At 42.3% G+C, this 24,624-nt stretch overlaps 9 non-coding genes across 9 annotated transcripts; 7 read left to right on the top strand and 2 right to left on the bottom strand.

The window, feature by feature from the left end:
- Positions 1 to 31: 31 nt before the first annotated feature.
- On the top strand, positions 32 to 104 carry TRNAF-GAA (transfer RNA phenylalanine (anticodon GAA)). Its single transcript has one exon. It is a non-coding gene; the product is annotated as a tRNA-Phe (tRNA).
- A 478-nt stretch (positions 105 to 582) lies between these two features.
- Positions 583 to 665, bottom strand: TRNAL-CAG (transfer RNA leucine (anticodon CAG)). The gene has a single exon. It is a non-coding gene; the product is annotated as a tRNA-Leu (tRNA).
- Positions 666 to 3,911: 3,246 nt separating this feature from the next.
- TRNAF-GAA (transfer RNA phenylalanine (anticodon GAA)) lies at positions 3,912 to 3,984 on the top strand. The gene has a single exon. It is a non-coding gene; the product is annotated as a tRNA-Phe (tRNA).
- Positions 3,985 to 6,241: 2,257 nt separating this feature from the next.
- Positions 6,242 to 6,314, top strand: TRNAF-GAA (transfer RNA phenylalanine (anticodon GAA)). Its single transcript has one exon. It is a non-coding gene; the product is annotated as a tRNA-Phe (tRNA).
- A 479-nt stretch (positions 6,315 to 6,793) lies between these two features.
- On the bottom strand, positions 6,794 to 6,876 carry TRNAL-CAG (transfer RNA leucine (anticodon CAG)). Its single transcript has one exon. It is a non-coding gene; the product is annotated as a tRNA-Leu (tRNA).
- A 917-nt stretch (positions 6,877 to 7,793) lies between these two features.
- On the top strand, positions 7,794 to 7,866 carry TRNAV-GAC (transfer RNA valine (anticodon GAC)). The gene has a single exon. It is a non-coding gene; the product is annotated as a tRNA-Val (tRNA).
- A 704-nt stretch (positions 7,867 to 8,570) lies between these two features.
- TRNAF-GAA (transfer RNA phenylalanine (anticodon GAA)) lies at positions 8,571 to 8,643 on the top strand. Its single transcript has one exon. It is a non-coding gene; the product is annotated as a tRNA-Phe (tRNA).
- A 1,480-nt stretch (positions 8,644 to 10,123) lies between these two features.
- Positions 10,124 to 10,196, top strand: TRNAV-GAC (transfer RNA valine (anticodon GAC)). Its single transcript has one exon. It is a non-coding gene; the product is annotated as a tRNA-Val (tRNA).
- Positions 10,197 to 21,245: 11,049 nt separating this feature from the next.
- Positions 21,246 to 21,318, top strand: TRNAF-GAA (transfer RNA phenylalanine (anticodon GAA)). The gene has a single exon. It is a non-coding gene; the product is annotated as a tRNA-Phe (tRNA).
- The last annotated feature ends 3,306 nt before the right edge of the window (positions 21,319 to 24,624 follow it).

Raw genomic sequence — 24,624 nt, 5'->3', positions numbered from 1 at the left:
TTGCAATGCTGTAGCTTTAACTTTGTAGGTTGCTGAAATAGCTCAGTTGGGAGAGCGTTAGACTGAAGATCTAAAGGTCCCTGGTCCGATCCCGGGTTTCAGCAGGCTGTTTTTAAGTATGAGTGATTTGAGATAAAGTTCTTTCTCCATATGCATTTAGCAAGGTTTTCATTCTTTGTGAAGTGCAGATATACCTGAAAAAAACAGTTTTAAGTATCTCTTTTCAGAACAGTCACTAATGCGAGAAGAAAATGAAAGTAGTTATACTGAAAAATTAAGTTGAAGTCGAAGTACTATGGAGGAAATCAGAAAAAAAATCTGAGAAATATCAACATAAAGTGCTAAGGATCTTTTAAGATTTTGTGTATCTTGAGGTTTATTTTATGAGATTTTTCACCTCCCTCTTCTTACTGATAGTGCAGCAGAGAACAACATGATTGTGACAGACAGGATTGAGGATCCAGAGGGTTCTCATTGGCTTTGTCCTTGGACTAATCTGGTTTGTGGAAATGTCTGAATTGTGACAGAGGGACATAGTGAAAATGAAAAAAAAAAAAACATGATTGTAATGTAACAGAAACCTGTCAGAAGTGGGATTCGAACCCACGCCTCAAGTAGAGACTGCGACCTGAACGCAGCGCCTTGGACCGCTCGGCCATCCTGACAAGCACAACTGTGGAAAATTCACACTTTCTAAAAACAAATACATTTTTTGTTTGGCCCCAAAAAAATGCAAATTTGGAACTGAAAATGTATTAACGCCTTTGAGTTTGCCTTGCAATGCTGTAGCTTTAACTTTGTGGGTTGCTGAAATAGCTCAGTTGGGAGAGCGTTAGCCTGAATATCTAAAGGTCCCTGGTCCGATCCCGGGTTTCAGCACGCTGTTTTTAAGTATGAGTGATTTGAGATAAAGTTCTTTCTCCATATGCATTTAGCAAGATTTTCATTCTTTGTGAAGTGCAGATATACCTGAAAAAAACAGTTTTAAGTATCTCTTTTCAGAACAGTCACTAATGCGAGAAGAAAATGAAAGTAGTTACACTGAAAAATTAAGTTGAAGTCGAAGTAGTATGGAGGAAATCGGAGAAAAAATCTGAGAAATATCAACATAAAGTGCTAAGGATCTTTAAGATTTTGTGTATCTTGAGGTTTATTTTATGAGATTTTCCACCTCCCTCTTCTTACTGATAGTGCAGCAGAGAACAACATGATTGTGACAGACAGGATTGAGGATCCAGAGGGTTCTCATTGGCTTTGTCCTTGGACTAATCTGGTTTGTGGAAATGTCTGAATTGTGACAGAGGGACATAGTGAAAATGAAAAAAAAACAAAACATGATTGTAATGTAACAGAAACCTGTCAGAAGTGGGATTCGAACCCACGCCTCAAGTAGAGACTGCGACCTGAACGCAGCGCCTTGGAGCGCTCGGCCATCCTGACAAGCACAACTGTGGAAAATTCACACTTTCTAAAAACAAACACATTTTTTGTTTGGCCCCAAAAAAAGGCAAATTTTGAACTGAAAATTTATTAACGTCTTTGAGTTTGCCTTGCAATGCTGTAGCTTTATCTTTGTAGGTTGCTAAAGTAGCTCAGTTGGGAGAGCGTTAGACTGAAGATCTAAAGGTCCCTGGTCCGATTCCTTGTTTCAGCGCGCTGTTTTTAAGTATGAGTGATTTGAGATAAAGTTCTTTCTCCATATGCATTTAGCAAGATTTTCATTCTTTGTGAAGTGCAGATATACCTGAAAAAAACGGTTTTAAGTATCTCTTTTCAGAACAGTCACTAATGCGAGAAGAAAATGAAAGTAGTTATACTGAAAAATTAAGTTGAAGTCGAAGTAGTATGGAGGAAATCGGAGAAAAAAATCTGAGAAATATCAACATAAAGTGCTAAGGATCTTTAAGATTTTGTGTATCTTGAGGTTTATTTTATGAGATTTTCCACCTCCCTCTTCTTACTGATAGTGCAGCAGAGAACAACATGATTGTGACAGACAGGATTGAGGATCCAGAGGGTTCTCATTGGCTTTGTCCTTGGACTAATCTGGTTTGTGGAAATGTCTGAATTGTGACAGAGGGACATAGTGAAAATGAAAAAAAAACAAAACATGATTGTAATGTAACAGAAACCTGTCAGAGGTGGGATTCGAACCCACGCCTCAAGTAGAGACTGTGACCTGAACACAGCGCCTTGGACCGCTCGGCCATCCTGACAAGCACAACTGTGGAAAATTCACACTTTCTAAAAACAAACACATTTTTTGTTTGGCCCCAAAAAAAGGCAAATTTTGAACTGAAAATTTATTAACGTCTTTGAGTTTGCCTTGCAATGCTGTAGCTTTATCTTTGTAGGTTGCTGAAGTAGCTCAGTTGGGAGAGCGTTAGACTGAAGATCTAAAGGTCCCTGGTCCGATTCCTTGTTTCAGCGCGCTGTTTTTAAGTATGAGTGATTTGAGATAAAGTTCTTTCTCCATATGCATTTAGCAAGATTTTCATTCTTTGTGAAGTGCAGATATACCTGAAAAAAACAGTTTTAAGTATCTCTTTTCAGAACAGTCACTAATGCGAGAAGAAAATGAAAGTAGTTATACTGAAAAATTAAGTTGAAGTCGAAGTAGTATGGAGGAAATCGGAAAAAAAATCTGAGAAATATCAACATAAAGTGCTAAGGATCTTTAAGATTTTGTGTATCTTGAAGCTTATTTTATGAGATTTTTCACCTCACTCTTCTTACTGATAGTGCAGCAGAGAACAACATGATTGTGACAGACAGGATTGAGGATCCAGAGGGTTCTCATTGGCTTTGTCCTTGGAGTAATCTGGTTTGTGGAAATGTCTGAATTGTGACAGAGGGACATAGTGAAAATGAAAATAAAAAAAAAAAACATGACTGTAATGTAACAGAAACCTGTCAAAAGTGGGATTCGAACCCACACCTCAAGTAGAGACTGCGACCTGAATGCAGCGCTTTGGACCGCTCGGCCATCCAGACAAGCACAACTGTGGAAAATTCACACTTTCTAAAAACAAACACATTTTTTGTTTGGCCCCAAAAAATGCAAATTTTGAACTGAAAATGTATTAACGCCTTTGAGTTTGCCTTGCAATGCTGTAGCTTTATCTTTGTAGGTTGCTGAAGTAGCTCAGTTGGGAGAGCGTTAGACTGAAGATCTAAAGGTCCCTGGTCCGATTCCTTGTTTCAGCGCGCTGTTTTTAGGTATGAGTCATTTAAGATAAAGTTCTTTCTCCATATGCATTTAGCAAGATTTTCATTCTTTGTGAAGTGCAGATATACCTGAAAAAAACAGTTTTAAGTATCTCTTTTCAGAACAGTCACTAATGCGAGAAGAAAATGAAAGTAGTTATACTGAAAAATTAAGTTGAAGTCGAAGTAGTATGGAGGAAATCGGAAAAAAAATCTGAGAAATATCAACATAAAGTGCTAAGGATCTTTAAGATTTTGTGTATCTTGAAGCTTATTTTATGAGATTTTTCACCTCACTCTTCTTACTGATAGTGCAGCAGAGAACAACATGATTGTGACAGACAAGATTGAGGATCCAGAGGGTTCTCATTGGCTTTGTCCTTGGACTAATCTGGTTTGTGGAAATGTCTGAATTGTGACAGAGGGACATAGTGAAAATGAAAATAAAAAAAAAAACATGACTGTAATGTAACAGAAACCTGTCAGAAGTGGGATTCGAACCCACACCTCAAGTAGAGACTGCGACCTGAATGAAGCGCTTTGGACCGCTCGGCCATCCTGACAAGCACAACTGTGGAAAATTCACACTTTCTAAAAACAAACACATTTTTTGTTTGGCCCCAAAAAAAGGCAAATTTTGAACTGAAAATGTATTAACGCCTTTGAGTTTGCCTTGCAATGCTGTAGCTTTAACTTTGTAGGTTGCTGAAATAGCTCAGTTGGGAGAGCGTTAGACTGAAGATCTAAAGGTCCCTGGTCCGATCCCGGGTTTCAGCACGCTGTTTTTAAGTATGAGTGATTTGAGATAAAGTTCTTTCTCCATATGCATTTAGCAAGATTTTCATTCTTTGTGAAGTGCAGATATACCTGAAAAAAACAGTTTTAAGTATCTCTTTTCAGAACAGTCACTAATGCGAGAAGAAAATGAAAGTAGTTATACTGAAAAATTAAGTTGAAGTCGAAGTAGTATGGAGGAAATCAGAAAAAAAATCTGAGAAATATCAACATAAAGTGCTAAGGATCTTTAAGATTTTGTGTATCTTGAGGTTTATTTTATGAGATTTTTCACCTCCCTCTTCTTACTGATAGTGCAGCAGAGAACAACATGATTGTGACAGACAGGATTGAGGATCCAGAGGGTTCTCATTGGCTTTGTCCTTGGACTAATCTGGTTTGTGGAAATGTCTGAATTGTGACAGAGGGACATAGTGAAAATGAAAATAAAAAAAAAAAACATGACTGTAATGTAACAGAAACCTGTCAGAAGTGGGATTCGAACCCACACCTCAAGTAGAGACTGCGACCTGAATGCAGCGCTTTGGACCGCTCGGCCATCCAGACAAGCACAACTGTGGAAAATTCACACTTTCTAAAAACAAACACATTTTTTGTTTGGCCCCAAAAAATGCAAATTTTGAACTGAAAATGTATTAACGCCTTTGAGTTTGCCTTGCAATGCTGTAGCTTTATCTTTGTAGGTTGCTGAAGTAGCTCAGTTGGGAGAGCGTTAGACTGAAGATCTAAAGGTCCCTGGTCCGATTCCTTGTTTCAGCGCGCTGTTTTTAAGTGTGAGTGATTTGAGATAAAGTTCTTTCTCCATATGCATTTAGCAAGATTTTCATTCTTTGTGAAGTGCAGATATACCTGAAAAAAACAGTTTTAAGTATCTCTTTTCAGAACAGTCACTAATGCGAGAAGAAAATGAAAGTAGTTATACTGAAAAATTAAGTTGAAGTCGAAGTAGTATGGAGGAAATCGGAAAAAAAATCTGAGAAATATCAACATAAAGTGCTAAGGATCTTTAAGATTTTGTGTATCTTGAAGCTTATTTTATGAGATTTTTCATCTCACTCTTCTTACTGATAGTGCAGCAGAGAACAACATGATTGTGACAGACAAGATTGAGGATCCAGAGGGTTCTCATTGGCTTTGTCCTTGGACTAATCTGGTTTGTGGAAATGTCTGAATTGTGACAGAGGGACATAGTGAAAATGAAAATAAAAAAAAAAAACATGACTGTAATGTAACAGAAACCTGTCAGAAGTGGGATTCGAACCCACACCTCAAGTAGAGACTGCGACCTGAATGCAGCGCTTTGGACCGCTCGGCCATCCAGACAAGCACAACTGTGGAAAATTCACACTTTCTAAGAACAAACACATTTTTTGTTTGGCCCCAAAAAATGCAAATTTTGAACTGAAAATGTATTAACGCCTTTGAGTTTGCCTTGCAATGCTGTAGCTTTATCTTTGTAGGTTGCTGAAGTAGCTCAGTTGGGAGAGCGTTAGACTGAAGATCTAAAGGTCCCTGGTCCGATTCCTTGTTTCAGCACGCTGTTTTTAAGTATAAGTGATTTGAGATAAAGTTCTTTCTCCATATGCATTTATCAAGATTTTCATTCTTTGTGAAGTGCAGATATACCTGAAAAAAACAGTTTTAAGTATCTCTTTTCAGAACAGTCACTAATGCGAGAAGAAAATGAAAGTAGTTATACTGAAAAATTAAGTTGAAGTCGAAGTAGTATGGAGGAAATCGGAAAAAAAATCTGAGAAATATCAACATAAAGTGCTAAGGATCTTTAAGCTTTTGTGTATCTTGAGGTTTATTTTATGAGATTTTCCACCTCCCTCTTCTTACTGATAGTGCAGCAGAGAACAACATGATTGAGACAGACAAGATTGAGGATCCAGAGGGTTCTCATTGGCTTTGTCCTTGGACTAATCTGGTTTGTGGAAATGTCTGAATTGTGACAGAGGGACATAGTGAAAATGAAAAAAAAAAAAAAACATAACTGTAATGTAACAGAAACCTGTCAGAAGCGGGATTCAAACCCACGCCTCAAGTAGAGACTGCGACCTGAACGCAGCGCCTTGGACCGCTCGGCCATCCTGACAAGCACAACTGTGGAAAATTCACACTTTCTAAAAACAAACACATTTTTTGTTTGGCCCCAAAAAAAGGCAAATTTTGAACTGAAAATTTATTAACGCCTTTGAGTTTGCCTTGCAATGCTGTAGCTTTAACTTTGTAGGTTGCTGAAATAGCTCAGTTGGGAGAGCGTTAGACTGAAGATCTAAAGGTCCCTGGTCCGATCCCGGGTTTCAGCACGCTGTTTTTAAGTATGAGTGATTTGAGATAAAGTTCTTTCTCCATATGCATTTAGCAAGATTTTCATTCTTTGTGAAGTGCAGATATACCTGAAAAAAACAGTTTTAAGAATCTCTTTTCAGAACAGTCACTAATGCGAGAAGAAAATGAAAGTAGTTATACTGAAAAATTAAGTTGAAGTCGAAGTAGTATGGAGGAAATCGGAGAAAAAAATCTGAGAAATATCAACATAAAGTGCTAAGGATCTTTAAGATTTTGTGTATCTTGAGGTTTATTTTATGAGATTTTCCACCTCCCTCTTCTTACTGATAGTGCAGCAGAGAACAACATGATTGTGACAGACAGGATTGAGGATCCAGAGGGTTCTCATTGGCTTTGTCCTTGGACTAATCTGGTTTGTGGAAATGTCTGAATTGTGACAGAGGGACATAGTGAAAATGAAAAAAAAACAAAACATGATTGTAATGTAACAGAAACCTGTCAGAAGTGGGATTCGAACCCACGCCTCAAGTAGAGACTGCGACCTGAACGCAGCGCCTTGGACCGCTCGGCCATCCTGACAAGCACAACTGTGGAAAATTCACACTTTCTAAAAACAAACACATTTTTTGTTTGGCCCCAAAAAAAGGCAAATTTTGAACTGAAAATTTATTAACGTCTTTGAGTTTGCCTTGCAATGCTGTAGCTTTATCTTTGTAGGTTGCTGAAGTAGCTCAGTTGGGAGAGCGTTAGACTGAAGATCTAAAGGTCCCTGGTCCGATTCCTTGTTTCAGCCCGCTGTTTTTAAGTATGAGTGATTTGAGATAAAGTTCTTTCTCCATATGCATTTAGCAAGATTTTCATTCTTTGTGAAGTGCAGATATACCTGAAAAAAACAGTTTTAAGTATCTCTTTTCAGAACAGTCACTAATGCGAGAAGAAAATGAAAGTAGTTATACTGAAAAATTAAGTTGAAGTCGAAGTAGTATGGAGGAAATCGGAAAAAAAATCTGAGAAATATCAACATAAAGTGCTAAGGATCTTTAAGATTTTGTGTATCTTGAAGCTTATTTTATGAGATTTTTCACCTCACTCTTCTTACTGATAGTGCAGCAGAGAACAACATGATTGTGACAGACAAGATTGAGGATCCAGAGGGTTCTCATTGGCTTTGTCCTTGGACTAATCTGGTTTGTGGAAATGTCTGAATTGTGACAGAGGGACATAGTGAAAATGAAAATAAAAAAAAAAACATGACTGTAATGTAACAGAAACCTGTCAGAAGTGGGATTCGAACCCACACCTCAAGTAGAGACTGCGACCTGAATGCAGCGCTTTGGACCGCTCGGCCATCCAGACAAGCACAACTGTGGAAAATTCACACTTTCTAAAAACAAACACATTTTTTGTTTGGCCCCAAAAAATGCAAATTTTGAACTGAAAATGTATTAACGCCTTTGAGTTTGCCTTGCAATGCTGTAGCTTTATCTTTGTAGGTTGCTGAAGTAGCTCAGTTGGGAGAGCGTTAGACTGACGATCTAAAGGTCCTTGGTCCGATTCCTTGTTTCAGCGCGCTGTTTTTAAGTATGAGTCATTTGAGATAAAGTTCTTTCTCCATATGCATTTAGCAAGATTTTCATTCTTTGTGAAGTGCAGATATACCTGAAAAAAACAGTTTTAAGTATCTCTTTTCAGAACAGTCACTAATGCGAGAAGAAAATGAAAGTAGTTATACTGAAAAATTAAGTTGAAGTCGAAGTAGTATGGAGGAAATCGGAAAAAAAATCTGAGAAATATCAATATAAAGTGCTAAGGATCTTTAAGATTTTGTGTATCTTGAAGCTTATTTTATGAGATTTTTCACCTCACTCTTCGTACTGATAGTGCAGCAGAGAACAACATGATTGTGACAGACAAGATTGAGGATCCAGAGGGTTCTCATTGGCTTTGTCCTTGGACTAATCTGGTTTGTGGAAATGTCTGAATTGTGACAGAGGGACATAGTGAAAATGAAAATAAAAAAAAAAACATGACTGTAATGTAACAGAAACCTGTCAGAAGTGGGATTCGAACCCACACCTCAAGTAGAGACTGCGACCTGAATGCAGCGCTTTGGACCGCTCGGCCATCCTGACAAGCACAACTGTGGAAAATTCACACTTTCTAAAAACAAACACATTTTTTGTTTGGCCCCAAAAAAAGGCAAATTTTGAACTGAAAATTTATTAACGCCTTTGAGTTTGCCTTGCAATGCTGTAGCTTTAACTTTGTAGGTTGCTGAAATAGCTCAGTTGGGAGAGCGTTAGACTGAAGATCTAAAGGTCCCTGGTCCGATCCCGGGTTTCAGCACGCTGTTTTTAAGTATGAGTGATTTGAGATAAAGTTCTTTCTCCATATGCATTTAGCAAGATTTTCATTCTTTGTGAAGTGCAGATATACCTGAAAAAAACAGTTTTAAGTATCTCTTTTCAGAACAGTCACTAATGCGAGAAGAAAATGAAAGTAGTTATACTGAAAAATTAAGTTGAAGTCGAAGTAGTATGGAGGAAATCAGAAAAAAAATCTGAGAAATATCAACATAAAGTGCTAAGGATCTTTAAGATTTTGTGTATCTTGAGGTTTATTTTATGAGATTTTTCACCTCCCTCTTCTTACTGATAGTGCAGCAGAGAACAACATGATTGTGACAGACAGGATTGAGGATCCAGAGGGTTCTCATTGGCTTTGTCCTTGGACTAATCTGGTTTGTGGAAATGTCTGAATTGTGACAGAGGGACATAGTGAAAATGAAAATAAAAAAAAAAAACATGACTGTAATGTAACAGAAACCTGTCAGAAGTGGGATTCGAACCCACACCTCAAGTAGAGACTGCGACCTGAATGCAGCGCTTTGGACCGCTCGGCCATCCAGACAAGCACAACTGTGGAAAATTCACACTTTCTAAAAACAAACACATTTTTTGTTTGGCCCCAAAAAATGCAAATTTTGAACTGAAAATGTATTAACGCCTTTGAGTTTGCCTTGCAATGCTGTAGCTTTATCTTTGTAGGTTGCTGAAGTAGCTCAGTTGGGAGAGCGTTAGACTGAAGATCTAAAGGTCCCTGGTCCGATTCCTTGTTTCAGCGCGCTGTTTTTAAGTATGAGTGATTTGAGATAAAGTTCTTTCTCCATATGCATTTAGCAAGATTTTCATTCTTTGTGAAGTGCAGATATACCTGAAAAAAACAGTTTTAAGTATCTCTTTTCAGAACAGTCACTAATGCGAGAAGAAAATGAAAGTAGTTATACTGAAAAATTAAGTTGAAGTCGAAGTAGTATGGAGGAAATCGGAAAAAAAATCTGAGAAATATCAACATAAAGTGCTAAGGATCTTTAAGATTTTGTGTATCTTGAAGCTTATTTTATGAGATTTTTCATCTCACTCTTCTTACTGATAGTGCAGCAGAGAACAACATGATTGTGACAGACAAGATTGAGGATCCAGAGGGTTCTCATTGGCTTTGTCCTTGGACTAATCTGGTTTGTGGAAATGTCTGAATTGTGACAGAGGGACATAGTGAAAATGAAAATAAAAAAAAAAACATGACTGAAATGTAACAGAAACCTGTCAGAAGTGGGATTCGAACCCACACCTCAAGTAGAGACTGCGACCTGAATGCAGCGCTTTGGACCGCTCGGCCATCCAGACAAGCACAACTGTGGAAAATTCACACTTTCTAAAAACAAACACATTTTTTGTTTGGCCCCAAAAAATACAAATTTTGAACTGAAAATGTATTAACGCCTTTGAGTTTGCCTTGCAATGCTGTAGCTTTATCTTTGTAGGTTGCTGAAGTAGCTCAGTTGGGAGAGCGTTAGACTGACGATCTAAAGGTCCCTGGTCCGATTCCTTGTTTCAGCACGCTGTTTTTAAGTATGAGTGATTTGAGATAAAGTTCTTTCTCCATATGCATTTAGCAAGATTTTCATTCTTTGTGAAGTGCAGATATACCTGAAAAAAACAGTTTTAAGTATCTCTTTTCAGAACAGTCACTAATGCGAGAAGAAAATGAAAGTAGTTATACTGAAAAATTAAGTTGAAGTCGAAGTAGTATGGAGGAAATCGGAAAAAAAATCTGAGAAATATCAACATAAAGTGCTAAGGATCTTTAAGCTTTTGTGTATCTTGAGGTTTATTTTATGAGATTTTCCACCTCCCTCTTCTTACTGATAGTGCAGCAGAGAACAACATGATTGAGACAGACAAGATTGAGGATCCAGAGGGTTCTCATTGGCTTTGTCCTTGGACTAATCTGGTTTGTGGAAATGTCTGAATTGTGACAGAGGGACATAGTGAAAATGAAAAAAAAAACAAAACATGACTGTAATGTAACAGAAACCTGTCAGAAGTGGGATTCAAACCCACGCCTCAAGTAGAGACTGCGACCTGAACGCAGCGCCTTGGACCGCTCGGCCATCCTGACAAGCACAACTGTGGAAAATTCACACTTTCTAAAAACAAACACATTTTTTGTTTGGCCCCAAAAAAAGGCAAATTTTGAACTGAAAATTTATTAACGCCTTTGAGTTTGCCTTGCAATGCTGTAGCTTTAACTTTGTAGGTTGCTGAAGTAGCTCAGTTGGGAGAGCGTTAGACTGAAGATCTAAAGGTCCCTGGTTCGATTCCTTGTTTCAGCACGCTGTTTTTAAGTATGAGTGATTTGAGATAAAGTTCTTTCTCCATATGCATTTAGCAAGATTTTCATTCTTTGTGAAGTGCAGATATACCTGAAAAAAACAGTTTTAAGTATCTCTTTTCAGAACAGTCACTAATGCGAGATGAAAATGAAAGTAGTTATACTGAAAAATTAAGTTGAAGTCGAAGTAGTATGGAGGAAATCGGAAAAAAAATCTGAGAAATATCAACATAAAGTGCTAAGGATCTTTAAGATTTTGTGTATCTTGAGGCTTATTTTATGAGATTTTTCACCTCCCTCTTCTTACTGATAGTTCAGCAGAGAACAACATGATTGTGACAGACAAGATTGAGGATCCAGAGGGTTCTCATTGGCTTTGTCCTTGGACTAATCTGGTTTGTGGAAATGTCTGAATTGTGACAGAGGGACATAGTGAAAATGAAAAAAAAAAACAAAACATGACTGTAATGTAACAGAAACCTGTCAGAAGTGGGATTCAAACCCACGCCTCAAGTAGAGACTGTGACCTGAACGCAGCTCCTTGGACCGCTCGGCCATCCTGACAAACACAACTGTGGAAAATTCACACTTTTTAAAAACAAACACATTTTTTGTTTGGCCCCAAAAATGCAAATTTTGAACTGAAAATTTATTAACGCCTTTGAGTTTGCCTTGCAATGCTGTAGCTTTAACTTTGTAGGTAGTTGAAATAGCTCAGTTGGGAGAGCAATAGACTGAAGATCTAACGGTCCCTGGTCCGATCCCGGGTTTCAGCACGCTGTTTTTAAGCATGAGTGATTTGAGATAAAGTTCTTTCTCCATATGCATTTAGCAAGAATTTCATTCTTTGTGAAGTGCAGATATACCTGAAAAAACAGTTTTAAGTATCTCTTTTCAGAACAGTCACTAATGCGAGAAGAAAATGAAAGTAGTTATACTGAAAAATTAAGTTGAAATCGAAGTAGTATGGAGGAAATTGGAAAAAAAATCTGAGAAATAACAACATAAAGTGCTAAGGATCTTTAAGATTTTGTGTATCTTGAGGCTTATTTTATGAGATTTTACACCTCCCTCTTCTTACTGATAGTGCAGCAGAGAACAACATGATTGTGACAGACAAGATTGAGGATCCAGAGGGTTCTCATTGGCTTTGTCCTTGGACTAATCTGGTTTGTGGAAATGTCTGAATTGTGACAGAGGGACATAGTGCAAATGAAAAAAAAAAACAAACATGACTGTAATGTAACAGAAACCTGTCAGAAGTGGGATTCAAACCCACGCCCCAAGTAGAGACTGCGACGTGAACGCAGCGCCTTGGACCGCTCGGTCATCCTGACAAGCACAACTGTGGAAAATTCACACTTTCTAAAAACAAATACATTTTTTGTTTGGCCCCAAAAATGCAAATTTTGAACTGAAAATTTATTAACGCCTTTGAGTTTGCCTTGCAATGCTGTAGCTTTAACTTTGTAGGTTGCTGAAATAGCTCAGTTGGGAGAGCGTTAGACTGAAGATCTAAAGGTCCCTGGTCCGATCCTGGGTTTCAGCACGCTGTTTTTAAGCATGAGTGATTTGAGATAAAGTTCTTTCTCCATATGCATTTAGCAAGATTTTCATTCTTTGTGAAGTGCAGATATACCTGAAAAAAACAGTTTTAAGTATCTCTTTTCAGAACAGTCACTAATGCGAGAAGAAAATGAAAGTAGTTATACTGAAAAATTAAGTTGAAGTCGAAGTAGTATGGAGGAAATCGGAAAACAAATCTGAGAAATATCAACATAAAGTGCTAAGGATCTTTAAGATTTTGTGTATCTTGAGGCTTATTTTATGAGATTTTTCACCTCCCTCTTCTTACTGATAGTACAGCAGAGAACAACATGATTGTGACAGACAAGATTGAGGATCCAGAGGGTTCTCATTGGCTTTGTGCTTGGACTAATCTGGTTTGTGGAAATGTCTGAATTGTGACAGAGGGACATAGAGAAAATGAAAAAAAAAAAAAACATAATTGTAATGTAACAGAAACCTGTCAGAAGTGGGATTCGAACCCACGCCTAAAGTAGAGACTGCGAACTGAACGCAGCGCCTTGGACCGCTCGGCCATCCTGACAAGCACATTTGTGGAAAATTCACACTTTCTAAAAACAAACACATTTTTTGTTTGGCCCCAAAAAATGCAAATTTTGAACTGAAAATGTATTAACGCCTTTGAGTTTGCCTTGCAATACTGTAGCTTTAACTTTGTAGGTTGCTGAAATAGCTCAGTTGGGAGAGCGTTAGACTGAAGATCTAAAGGTCCCTTGTCCGATCCTGCGTTTCAGCACGCTGTTTTTAAGTATGAGTGATTTGAGATAAAGTTCTTTCTCCATATGCATTTAGCAAGATTTTCATTCTTTGTAAAGTGCAGATATACCTGAAAAAAACAGTTTTAAGTATCTCTTTTCAGAACAGTCACTAATGCGAGAAGAAAATGAAAGTAGTTATACTGAAAAATTAAGTTGAAGTCGAAGTAGTATGGAGGAAATCGGAAAAAAAATCTGAGAAATATCAACATAAAGTGCTAAGGATCTTTAAGATTTTGTGTATCTTGAGGCTTATTTTATGAGATTTTTCACCTCCCTCTTCTTACTGATAGTACAGCAGAGAACAACATGATTGTGACAGACAAGATTGAGGATCCAGAGGGTTCTCATTGGCTTTGTCCTTGGACTAATCTGGTTTGTGGAAATGTCTGAATTGTGACAGAGGGACATAGTGAAAATGAAAAAAAAACAAAAAACATGACTTTAATTTAACAGAAACCTGTCAGAAGTGGGATTCGAACCCACGCCTCAAGTAGAGACTGTAACCTGAGCGCAGCGCCTTGGACCGCTCGGCCATCCTGACAAGCACAACTGTGGAAAATTCACACTTTCTAAAAACAAACACATTTTTTGTTTGGCCCCAAAAATGCAAATTTTGAACTGAAAATTTATTAACGCCTTTGAGTTTGCCTTGCAATGCTGTTAGCTTTAACTTTGTAGGTTGCTGAAATAGCTCAGTTGGGAGAGCGTTAGACTGAAGAGCTAACGGTCCCTGGTCCGATCCCGGGTTTTAGCACGCTGTTTTTAAGTATGAGTGATTTGAGATAAAGTTCTTTCTCCATATGCATTTAGCAAGATTTTCATTCTTTGTGAAGTGCAGATATACCTGAAAAAAACAGTTTTAAGTATCTCTTTTCAGAACAGTCACTAATGCGAGAAGAAAATGAAAGCAGTTATACTGAAAAATTAAGTTGAAGTCTAAGTAGTATGGAGGAAATCGGAAAAAAAATCTGAGAAATATCAACATAAAGTGCTAAGGATCTTTAAGATTTTGTGTATCTTGAGGTTTATTTTATGAGATTTTTCACTTCCCTCTTCTTACTGCAGTGCAGCAGAGAACAACATGATTGTGACAGACAGGATTGAGGATCCAGAGGGTTCTCATTGGCTTTGTCCTTGGACTAATCTGGTTTGTTGAAATGTCTGAATTGTGACAGAGGGACATAGTGAAAATGAAAAAAAAAAAAAAAAACATGATTGTAATGTAACAATGTAAGTTTTAAGTATCTCTTTTCAGAACAGTCACTAATGCGAGAAGAAAATGAAAGTAGTTATACTGAAAAATTAAGTTGAAGTTGAAGTAGTATGGAGGAAATCGGAAAAAAAATCTGAGAAAGAAGGATTTTTGTGTACTCACCGTAAAATCTCTTTCTCTGAGTCTTCATTGGGGGACACAGGACCATGGGTTATGCTGCTGTCACTAGGAGGCTGACACTAAGTAAACAGAAAAAGTTAGCTCCTCCCCAGCAGTATAACCCCTGAGCCGGAGGCGGGCTCAATCAGTTTAGTGCACAAGCAGTAGGAGAAGAACCAAACAATCCTGGATAAAACAAGGTAAGAAACTATGACGAACAGTCGTGTGACCAGTGACCTGGGAATATAGGCACTGGGGCAACAGGCATGTCATATATAACAAAAAACACAAGCAGGGTGGGTGCTGTGTCCCCCAATGAAGACTCAGAGAAAGAGATTTTTCGGTGAGTACACAAAAATCCTTCTTTCTCTATCGTTTCATTGGGGGACACAGGACCATGGGACGTCCAAAAGCAGTCCCTGGGTGGGAAGAAAACCATCACCGGAGATAGGAAGGAAGCCGCTTCCCCTTGCCGGGCTTGACCCAGACCTACAAGCGCCTACGTTGTTACAGGTGTGCCAATGCCACCCGCAAACCTTACGCCAAGACTGGCCTCTGCCGAAGCTTGGGTGTGAACCTGATAGAAAATAGTCAAGGTATGCCGACTAGAGCGGGTGGCGGACCAGGGGACCTGGTCGATCGACGACTGGAGTCCAATCGTTCAAGGGTGCCCCTTGCTCGGTAGACCGCGGCGGAAGTCCGTCCTTCATGCGATAGTCTTCACATATGGAGGAAAGGATCCATGTGATATTCTGGCCCTTGGCGCCGGCATACGCTTCTTGGGCAAGGGTGGAAGGATGGACTGACGGTCGGTGTAACCGAAAAATGGTGTCCTGCAGACACGAAAGACTGAGGGCTCGTACCAGCCCTGGAACGAACTATGCCCCTTTTAGGCTGAGAGAGGAGCCTAGAACCGAAAAACCGAAACCTAAAGTCCTCTGCTGGAAGGAACAGCGAGGTGTCTTGGACAGAAACGAAAGGTTCTGGCTGGAGCCCCCCCTTGTCCTGCTGGCGGAGCCGGAAACTGGGGAAAAAACGACAAGAAGGCTGTCCGCCCTGATGCCGTCTGTAACAACCAGAAGGCCACGATGAGCCCACCTATCAAAACAGGTGGGAGCAGGGAAAAAGGGGTACCTTGAGCGAACCCATCACTAGATTAAGGTCCCACATTTCTAGTGAACGATGAAATAAATCGAGGAAACTGGATACCCGGCCCTCTTCAATGTCTGCCATCATCTTGTCCACAGACCTGACCGAGCCAGCACCCGGGATCCACTGGTGAGGCCATGTAACTTGGGACTTCTGAGTCCTTGTAGAATAGAGAGGCCCCGACACGGAAGAATTTTTCGGTCTGGAAGGAGCCACGGGGCATTTGCGAGGAGATGAGTAAATTATGTGAACTATGCTCGCCTGGGCCACTCCCGAGCTATCGCTTGCCTTGGTCCATCTTGACAACCCTCGAGATCATAGGAAGCCGCGGGAAGATGCACGAGAGCCTGAACAGGCTACACGACCGGTCTAGGGCATCGTCATCTAGTCCAGAGCAGGTGCATACTCGAAGCACCATTGACTGAGATTTGGATCGGAAGGCCAAAAAAGGTCCACGACCGGAGGTCTTCCTTCGCCAGAGAACTGGCTGTTGATTTCAGTGTTGGAGCCCTTTACCTACACGAGGTCTATCCTACCGCAGAAATCGGCCGTCCAAATGTCCACGCTAGGGATGTGCTGCCGAGATTCGCGAGTGAAGGGACCCGTCCCAGAGCAAGATCTTCTTGGCCTCTTCCCTTGCCATGACACTCTCTGCGTCTTCCTGGTGGATGATGCACATCACCGCTGTGGCATGGTCCGACTGGAACCTGGCTGGGTAACCACGACCTAGAGAAGAAATTGTAACTGGGCTAACCAGCTGGCTCTGAAGTCCGGAATGTTGAAGGAGAGACGACGCTCTAGGGGTGTCCCTCGGGACCGTGCCGAGGAATGGTGGGATAGCATACCCTAGCACGGGAGGTTGGTGACGGTTGATAATAAGCTCCAGAGGAGGAAAGAGAAGCTTCCCAGGGATGGTTGCGAAGACTGGTCCGCTAGGAGGAGATTGGCGGGTCACCCGCGAAGACGGAACCTTCCTGTCACCGTTCTTCAGTGTGTTCCGTTGGAGAGTCCGGGATGAAATCTGGTATGTGCACCGTCGCTATCACCGCCACAGGCTGTTGAGGACTCGCATAGCCAAAAAAACGAAGGGAAGAAACGGGAGCGGGAGGCAAAGAGCACGTGGGGCTCTGTGCCAGGAGGGAAACTACTCCTGCGTGAGGAGTAGCCACCCTTGAACGGCTCGAATACTGTGCCTGAGGGATGATGGACCGGACCGGGCCGGGTCTGGGAGGACTCCTTCCGGTAGCTCAGCTAGCCTAGTAGCGAGGAAGGGGAAGCTTCCTAGAGGGTGATGATGGTCTAAACCTCAAGGCGAGGGTCCTTGAAGGGAGACTCTGGATCTCCCGGTCGTTTCTGGGCGGAGAGAGCCTAGCAGCTCTGCAGAGTAGGATGCGTAGGGACAGTGATCCCTGCAAGCGTTCTTAGAAGGCTGGAACGGTCCGCAGCCACGCAAGGCGAAGATGGCTGTTGAGGGATAAAGGCTCCCTGAAGGGTTGCGGCGTGGACGGGGCTGCGTGAGGGAACGATCCTGGTGCATCAGGGCCGATGCCGGGAAAGGGATATACCCTTCCCCTACGTAGCCTAGGGGAGAGAGTAGTCTACCCTGACGTAGCCTAGGGGATAAACTAGACTCGCCTATCTCCGAAGGAGCGTTCCCGAAAGTCGAAAAAAAAGTCAGCGACTTCCTAGATGTCGAATCTGCGTTCCTGATCCCGAGTCAGAGGTCTCGATGGTGGGCACACTGATGCTAGAGGTTCAGGTCGAGTAGCGGGCAGACATCAGGTTTGTGAAGAGAGGGTACTCACTGAAGAAGATACCCAGCCCTGGGTCGGCATAGGTGGGACGTGGACCGCTGCGTATGGTGTCCGCGAAGTCCTTGCGGAGCGGCACGATAGTGACGAGAAGCCCGGAGGGACCCAGGCGGGTCGCATAAAGGGTAGCGTGCCGCTTCCTTTCGGAGCCCCCTTCGAGAAGGGGTAAGACAAATAAATGGACTTACCACTGGGAAAAATCGCGTCCGGAGATTATCCATGATCACGCAGTCACCGTGCGAACTGGATGTCCACTGAAAACCGCAGTGGCCCCCACCTTGTTCTCTGCAAAGTGGCATGCCCCCTCTCTCCAGAGCCCTTTGGGGGAATGATAATGACAATAACACGACTTACCGCTGGTAAACGCCGTGTCTGGTTGCCGTCTGTGATCATCAGCGACTCCAGTTTAGTATGCCCCTTATCTCCGAAATCGCCTTGGAGAAGGGAAAAAAGACAATGACAAGACTTACTGCTGGTCAACTTCGTGTCTGGTAGTTGTCTGTGAGCCCGCGGTAACTCAGCGAGCTCTGGATGTCCCCTGAGCACATAGGGGTCTGCTTCAAATGTCTTAAGGGAGACCTGCGTGCACGGAGAGAAGAGGGCTGTCCGTAGCCTTACGGCTTGACTCACCATTTGTAGCAGGCTATTCGTCATGCGCCAAGACATCTAGGTCCTGCTCAGAATCCAGCAGAGGTGGAAGCCTGGGCCATCACCCGAGAGGTTGGAAGACTGCCGGAGGAAGGACAGTCTGGACCTGGGGGATAAGTGGAAACTGGGGGGGCCACAAAGGACGAGACCTGGCGGGTCCGCTTCCAGCATAGGAAAAAAGGTCCCTGGTATGGGACTCACCTCCCCGAGGGGATTGCGCCAGTCCTATGGATGGTATGACCGAGCATCGGCCGGGGACGTGGCGCATGCGCACGAACCCGAGGGACGCAGCGAGGGGAGTTATGGCCTGAGACAGGGCGTTAACCGGCCGGCAGGGGTCAACAGCAATCTGACATCTTCTTGAAAATAATTCACAAAAGAGGGGACCGAGTCTTGGGCTTACCGGCCCAAAATAACTAAAAAGTCGAGCTGGAAACGCTATGTACTAAAAAACGTGATAGAAAACAAGTGCTCCCATAAGCAATGTAGGAGTCAATGTATGAAAAATCATGCACGTATTTTTAATAAAAAATCGACCCAATATAAAAAATATACACTAAATATAAGAGTGTGTTCTGTTTTTCCCTGAAAAAAGTTGCTGCAGCCTCAGCAATCCGCAGACCGGGAGTCTGCCATAATCTTTTTTTTTTTTTTTTTTAAATAAAATGAACACTGAGGGAGCGGGAAAAAATATCCCCCACCCCCCTGGTGATGCCTGGGGCAGAGCGGAGGGCGGAGAAGGAGAGGCCGGCGGCCAATAGCGCTGCACAGGAGGCGGGCCTGGGACGCCGAGGACCAGGCCGAAGCTGGGGGCTAAATTTTGACGATGCCGCGCGGGCAGAGGCAGCGCCGGCGAACCCGGCCGCAAGGCGGCGTCGCAGCCGCGATTCGAATCCGCCCGACCTAGGAGTCTGCAGGGAGCTCCGCGGACGTAGCGGGGGTGGCCGGCGACTAGGCCCAGACCGGGGCCTAAATTTCTGCAGCCGCCCGAGGGGGAGAAGGTAGGAGAGGGTGTCCTACCTGATCCACGGCGCACTCCAGAGTGCAGGCTGAGACTCTGCACATGCTCCTGTGTGCTCCGCTCGCAGAAGGGATGGCTGCGGGCACCAGGAAGCCGGCTGAAGAAGGCAGGGAGGTGGACGCTGGTGGGGGGTGGAAGCCCCTAAATGTAGCAGCGCTGCGGGCCCCATCCTAGATCGAGACGCGCTGTGGTCCAGTCCCTATTTGCCGAGCCCCTTGCGCCCTTTGGGGTGATACCGCAGAGCGGATAGGGGGTGCCCAGGAAGATTCTGCCCCACACGAACACACCAGGCATTGGTACCGCGGGAATGGACGGGGGCGAGGGCCCGAAGACTCAAACCTCTGCGACCCTAGGGAGTGGTACCCACCGGGCTGCGAGAGCTGAGGAAGAGAAGTACGATACCTGCAGAAACAGAGAAGTACCACAGATGAGAGCGACGAGCGTCGCCGAGAAAAAATGAAAAAATACGCAAAAAAATCAAGTGGCTGAAGGGGGCCCAGTCAGCCCACATCAGCCTCCTACGACACTAAGCAAAAAACTGATTGAGCCCGCCTCCGGCTCAGGGGTTATACTGCTGGGGAGGAGCTAACTTTTTCTGTTTACTTAGTGTCAGCCTCCTAGTGACAGCAGCATAACCCATGGTCCTGTGTCCCCCAATGAAACGATAGAGAAATATCAATATAAAGTGCTAAGGATCTTTAAGATTTTGTGTATCTTGAGGCTTATTTTATGAGATTTTTCACCTCCCTCTTCTTACTGATAGTGCAGCAGAGAACAACATGATTGTGACAGACATGATTGAGGATCCAGAGGGTTCTCATTGGCTTTGTCCTTGGACTAATCTGGTTTGTGGCAATGTCTGAATTGTGACAGAGGGACATAGTGAAAATGAAAAAAAAAAAAAAACATGATTGTAATGTAACAGAAACATGTCAGAAGTGGAATTCAAACCCACGCCTCAAATAGAGACTGCGACCTGAACACAGCACCTTGGACCGATCAGCCATCCGGACAAGCACAACTGTGGAAAATTCACACTTTCTAAAAACAAACACATTTTTTGTTTGGCCCCAAAAAATGCAAATTTTGAACTGAAAATTTATTAATGCCTTTGAGTTTGCCTTGCAATGCTGTAGGTTTAACTTTGTAGGTTGATGAAATAGCTCAGTTGGGAGAGCGTTAGACTGAAGATCTAAAGGTCCCTGTTCCGATCCCGGGTTTCAGGCCGCTGTTTTTAAGTATGAGTGATTTGAGATAAAGTTCTTTCTCCATATGCATTTAGCAAGATTTTCATTCTTTGTGAAGTGCTGATATACCTGAAAAAACAGTTTTAAGTATCTCTTTTCAGAACAGTCATTAATGAGAGAAGAAAATGAAAGTAGTTATACTGAAAAATTAAGTTGAAATCGAAGTAGCATTGAAGAAATCGGAAAAAAATCTGAGAAATATCAACATAAAGTGCTAAGGATCTTTAAGATTTTGTGTATCTTGAGGTTTATTTTATGAGATTTTTCACCTCCCTCTTCTTACTGATAGTGCAGCAGAGAACAAGATGATTTTGACAGACAGGATTGAGGATCCAGAGGGTTCTCATCGGCTTTGTCCTTGGACTAATCTGGTTTGTGGAAATGTCTGAATTGTGACAGAGGAACATAGTGAAAATGAAAAAAAAACAAAAAAACATGATTGTAATGTAACAGAAACCTGTCAGAAGTGGGATTCGAACCTACGCTTCAAGTAGAGACTGCGACCTGAACGCAGCGCCTTGGACCGCTCAGCCATCCTGACAAGCTCAACTGTGGAAAATTCACACTTTCTAAAAACAAACACATTTTTTGTTTGGCCTCAAAAAATGCAAATTTTGAACTGAAAATTTATTATCGCCATTGAGTTTGCCTTGCAATGCTGTAGCTTTAACTTTGTAGGTTGCTGAAATAGCTCAGTTGGGAGAGCGTTAGACTGAAAATCTAAAGGTCCCTGGTCCGATCCCGGGTTTCAGCATGCTGTTTTTAAGCATGAGTGATTTGAGATAAAGTTCTTTCTCCATATGCATTTAGCAAGATTTTCATTCTTTGTGAAGTGCAGATATACCTGAAAAAAACAGTTTTAAGTATCTCTTTTCAGAACAGTCACTAATGCGAGAAGAAAATGAAAGTAGTTATACTGAAAAATTAAGTTGAAGTCGAAGTAGTATGGAGGAAATCGGAAAAAAATACTGAGAAATATCAACATAAAGTGCTAAGGATCTTTAAGATTTTGTGTATCTTGAGGTTTATTTTATGAGATTTTTCACCTCCCTCTTCTTACTGATAGTGCAGCAGAGAACAACATGATTGTGACAGACAGGATTGAGGATCCAGAGGGTTCTCATTGGCTTTGTCCTTGGACTAATCTGGTTTGTGGAAATGTCTGAATTGTGACAGAGGGACATAGTGAAAATGAAAAAAAAAAAAAAAAAATTGTAATGTAACAGAAACCTGTCAGAAGTGGGATTCGAACCCACGCCTCAAATAGAGACTGCAACCTGAACGCAGTGCCTTGGACTGCTCTGCCATCCTGACAAGCATAACTGTGGAAAATTCACACTTTCTAAAAACAAACAAATTTTTTGTTTGGCCCCAAAAAATGCAAATTTTGAGCTGAAAATTTATTAACGCCTTTGAGTTTGCCTTGCAATGCTGTAGCTTTAACTTTGTAGGTTGCTGAAATAGCTCAGTTGGGAGAGCGTTAGACTGAAGATCTAAAGGTCCCTGGTCCGATCCCGGGTTTCAACATGCTGTTTTTAAGCATGAATGATTTGAGATAAAGTTCTTTCTCTATGTGCATTTAGCAAGATTTTCATTCTTTGTGAAGTGCTGATATACCTGAAAAAAACAGTTTTAAGTATCTCTTTTCAGAACAGTCACTAATGCGAGAAGAAAATGAAAGTAGTTATACTGAAAAATTAAGTTGAAGTCGAAGTAGCATGGAGGAAATCGGAAAAAAATCTGAGAAATATCAACATAAAGTGCTAAGGATCTTTAAGATTTTGTGTATCTTGAGTAGAGATGAGCGAACCGGTCCCGGTTCGGCTCGAGGTCGGTTCGCCGAACGGGGGTCCCGTTCGATTTCGGTTCGTCGAACGTTCGACGAACCAAACTCGAACCTGTAGGCTATAATGGTAGGCAATCACAAACACATAAAAATGCATTATAAATGTACACAAACAGTTAATAAACATTGCCATAACACTTACCGGTCCCAGCGATCCCTTCTGCACTCTGTCTCCTGCCGCTATTGCATCCGATGATCGCTGAATCCTCCCGGTGACCGGCACGGCCAGCAGTGATGCAGGACCTATCGTGACGTCAAAATAGCCATGTGACCAGTCACGTGGCTATTATCTCATTGGCTATAGACTGGTCACATGACTATGACGCGTCATGTAGGACCTGCGAGTGCATCTCTCCGGTACACGGTGCACATATGTGTATCGCCGTGTACCGGCGACATGCTCTAGCACACGGTCGACTCCCCATTCCGTTAGGGACCGGCTGACACAGCCGGTCATTAACGGAGATCACCGTTGCCATAGCAACGCAGTTAGCGGTGACGTCACCGCTAACTGCAGCTCCGAGAGCACCGTTGCTATGGTAACGCGTCTGTCAGCGTTACCGCTGTTACCGCTGACAGCCAGCACTGATCACTCACGGAGTGAAGGCTGCACGCTGCTTCCTGATTGTAGTGAGGATTGTAGTGAGGATGAGGTTCCCCAGCCCCAAGTGATGGGCTGGTGAACCTCATCCTCACTACAATCGTCACTACTACTACACTATTGAGGATTGTAGTGAGGATGAGGTTCCCCAGCCCCAAGTGATGGGCTGGTGAACCTCATCCTCACTGCAATCGTCACTACTACTACACTAGAACGAAAGAAGACAGAACAGCAGGATCGTGGAGGGCTGACTGGGGGTAATAAAGATGGAGTCTCTAATGTGTCTGTGTATTTATTTCTATTAAAGTATTTTTTCTCTGTGTGGTGTCTTTTTTTTAACCCTTTATTGGAAATTCTTAATGGCCGGGTCAAACGTGCCTGACATTAAGAATCTCTGGCTTAATACTGGCTAGTAAAACAAAGCCAGTATTAACTCATGATTACCCAACAAGCCACCCGGCTCCAGGGCTGTTGGAAGAGTTGGATACAGCGCCAGATGATGGCGCTTCTATGAGAGCGCCATTTTCTGGGACGGCTGCGGACTGAAATCCGCAGCAGAGGCGCCCAGAAACCTCGGGCTAACCTGTGCTGCGGATTCCAATCCCCAGCTGCCTAGTTGTACCCGGCTGGACACAAACATGGGGCGAAGCCCACGTCATTTGTTTTTTAATTATTTCATGAAATAAGTGAAATAATTAAAAAAAAACGGGCTTCCCTATATTTTTGGTTCCCAGCCGGGTACAAATAGGCAACTGGGGGTTGGAGGCAGCCCGTGGCTGCCTGCTGTACCTTGCTAGCATACAAAAATATGGCAAAGCCCACGTCATTTTTTTGGTGGGCAAAAAACTTCTTCATACAGTCCTGGATGGAGTATGCTGAGCCTTGTAGTTCTGCAGCTGCTGTCTGCTCTTCTCCATACAGACAGACAGCAGCTGCAGAACTACAAGGCTCAGCATACTCCATCCAGGACTGTATGCAGAAGTTTTTTGCCCCCTGAAAAAATTATGTGGGCTTCGCCATATTTTTGTATGCTAGCCAGGTACAGCAGGCAGGTACGGCTGCCCCCAACCCCCAGTTGCCTATTTGTACCCGGCTGGGAACCAAAAATAAAGGGAAGCCCTTTTTTTATTTCATGAATTTCATGAAATAATTAGAAAACAAATTACGTAGGCTTCGCCCCATTTTTGTGTCCAGCCAGGTACAACTAGGCAGCTGGGGATTGGAATCCGCAGCACAGGTTGGCCTGAGCTTTCTGGGCCCCACTGCTGCGAATTGCAGTCTGCAGCCGCCTCAGAAAATGGCACTTTCATAGAAGCGCCATCTTCTGGCGCTGTATCCAACTCTTCCAGCACCTGCCTGCTATACCTGGCTAGCATACAAAAATATGGCGAAGCTCACGTACTTTTTTTGTAGTTTTTTGGCAAAAAAAATAAAAAATGCTTCCCTGGATTTTCCATTGCCAGTGAAGGTAACACCAAGCAGTGGGGGTTAGCAGCCAGTAGCTGCTTGGATTACCCTTAGCTAGCAATACAAAAAATGCAGCGGGAGCCCATATATATTTTTTTTAATTATTTATTTAAATAACTAAAAACAAAATGGGCTTCCCTGTATTT

The sequence above is a fragment of the Anomaloglossus baeobatrachus genome, chromosome 1, assembly GCF_048569485.1.
Source record: "Anomaloglossus baeobatrachus isolate aAnoBae1 chromosome 1, aAnoBae1.hap1, whole genome shotgun sequence".
NCBI lineage: Eukaryota > Metazoa > Chordata > Amphibia > Anura > Aromobatidae > Anomaloglossus > Anomaloglossus baeobatrachus.
This window is presented reverse-complemented; position numbering and strand designations above follow the sequence as displayed.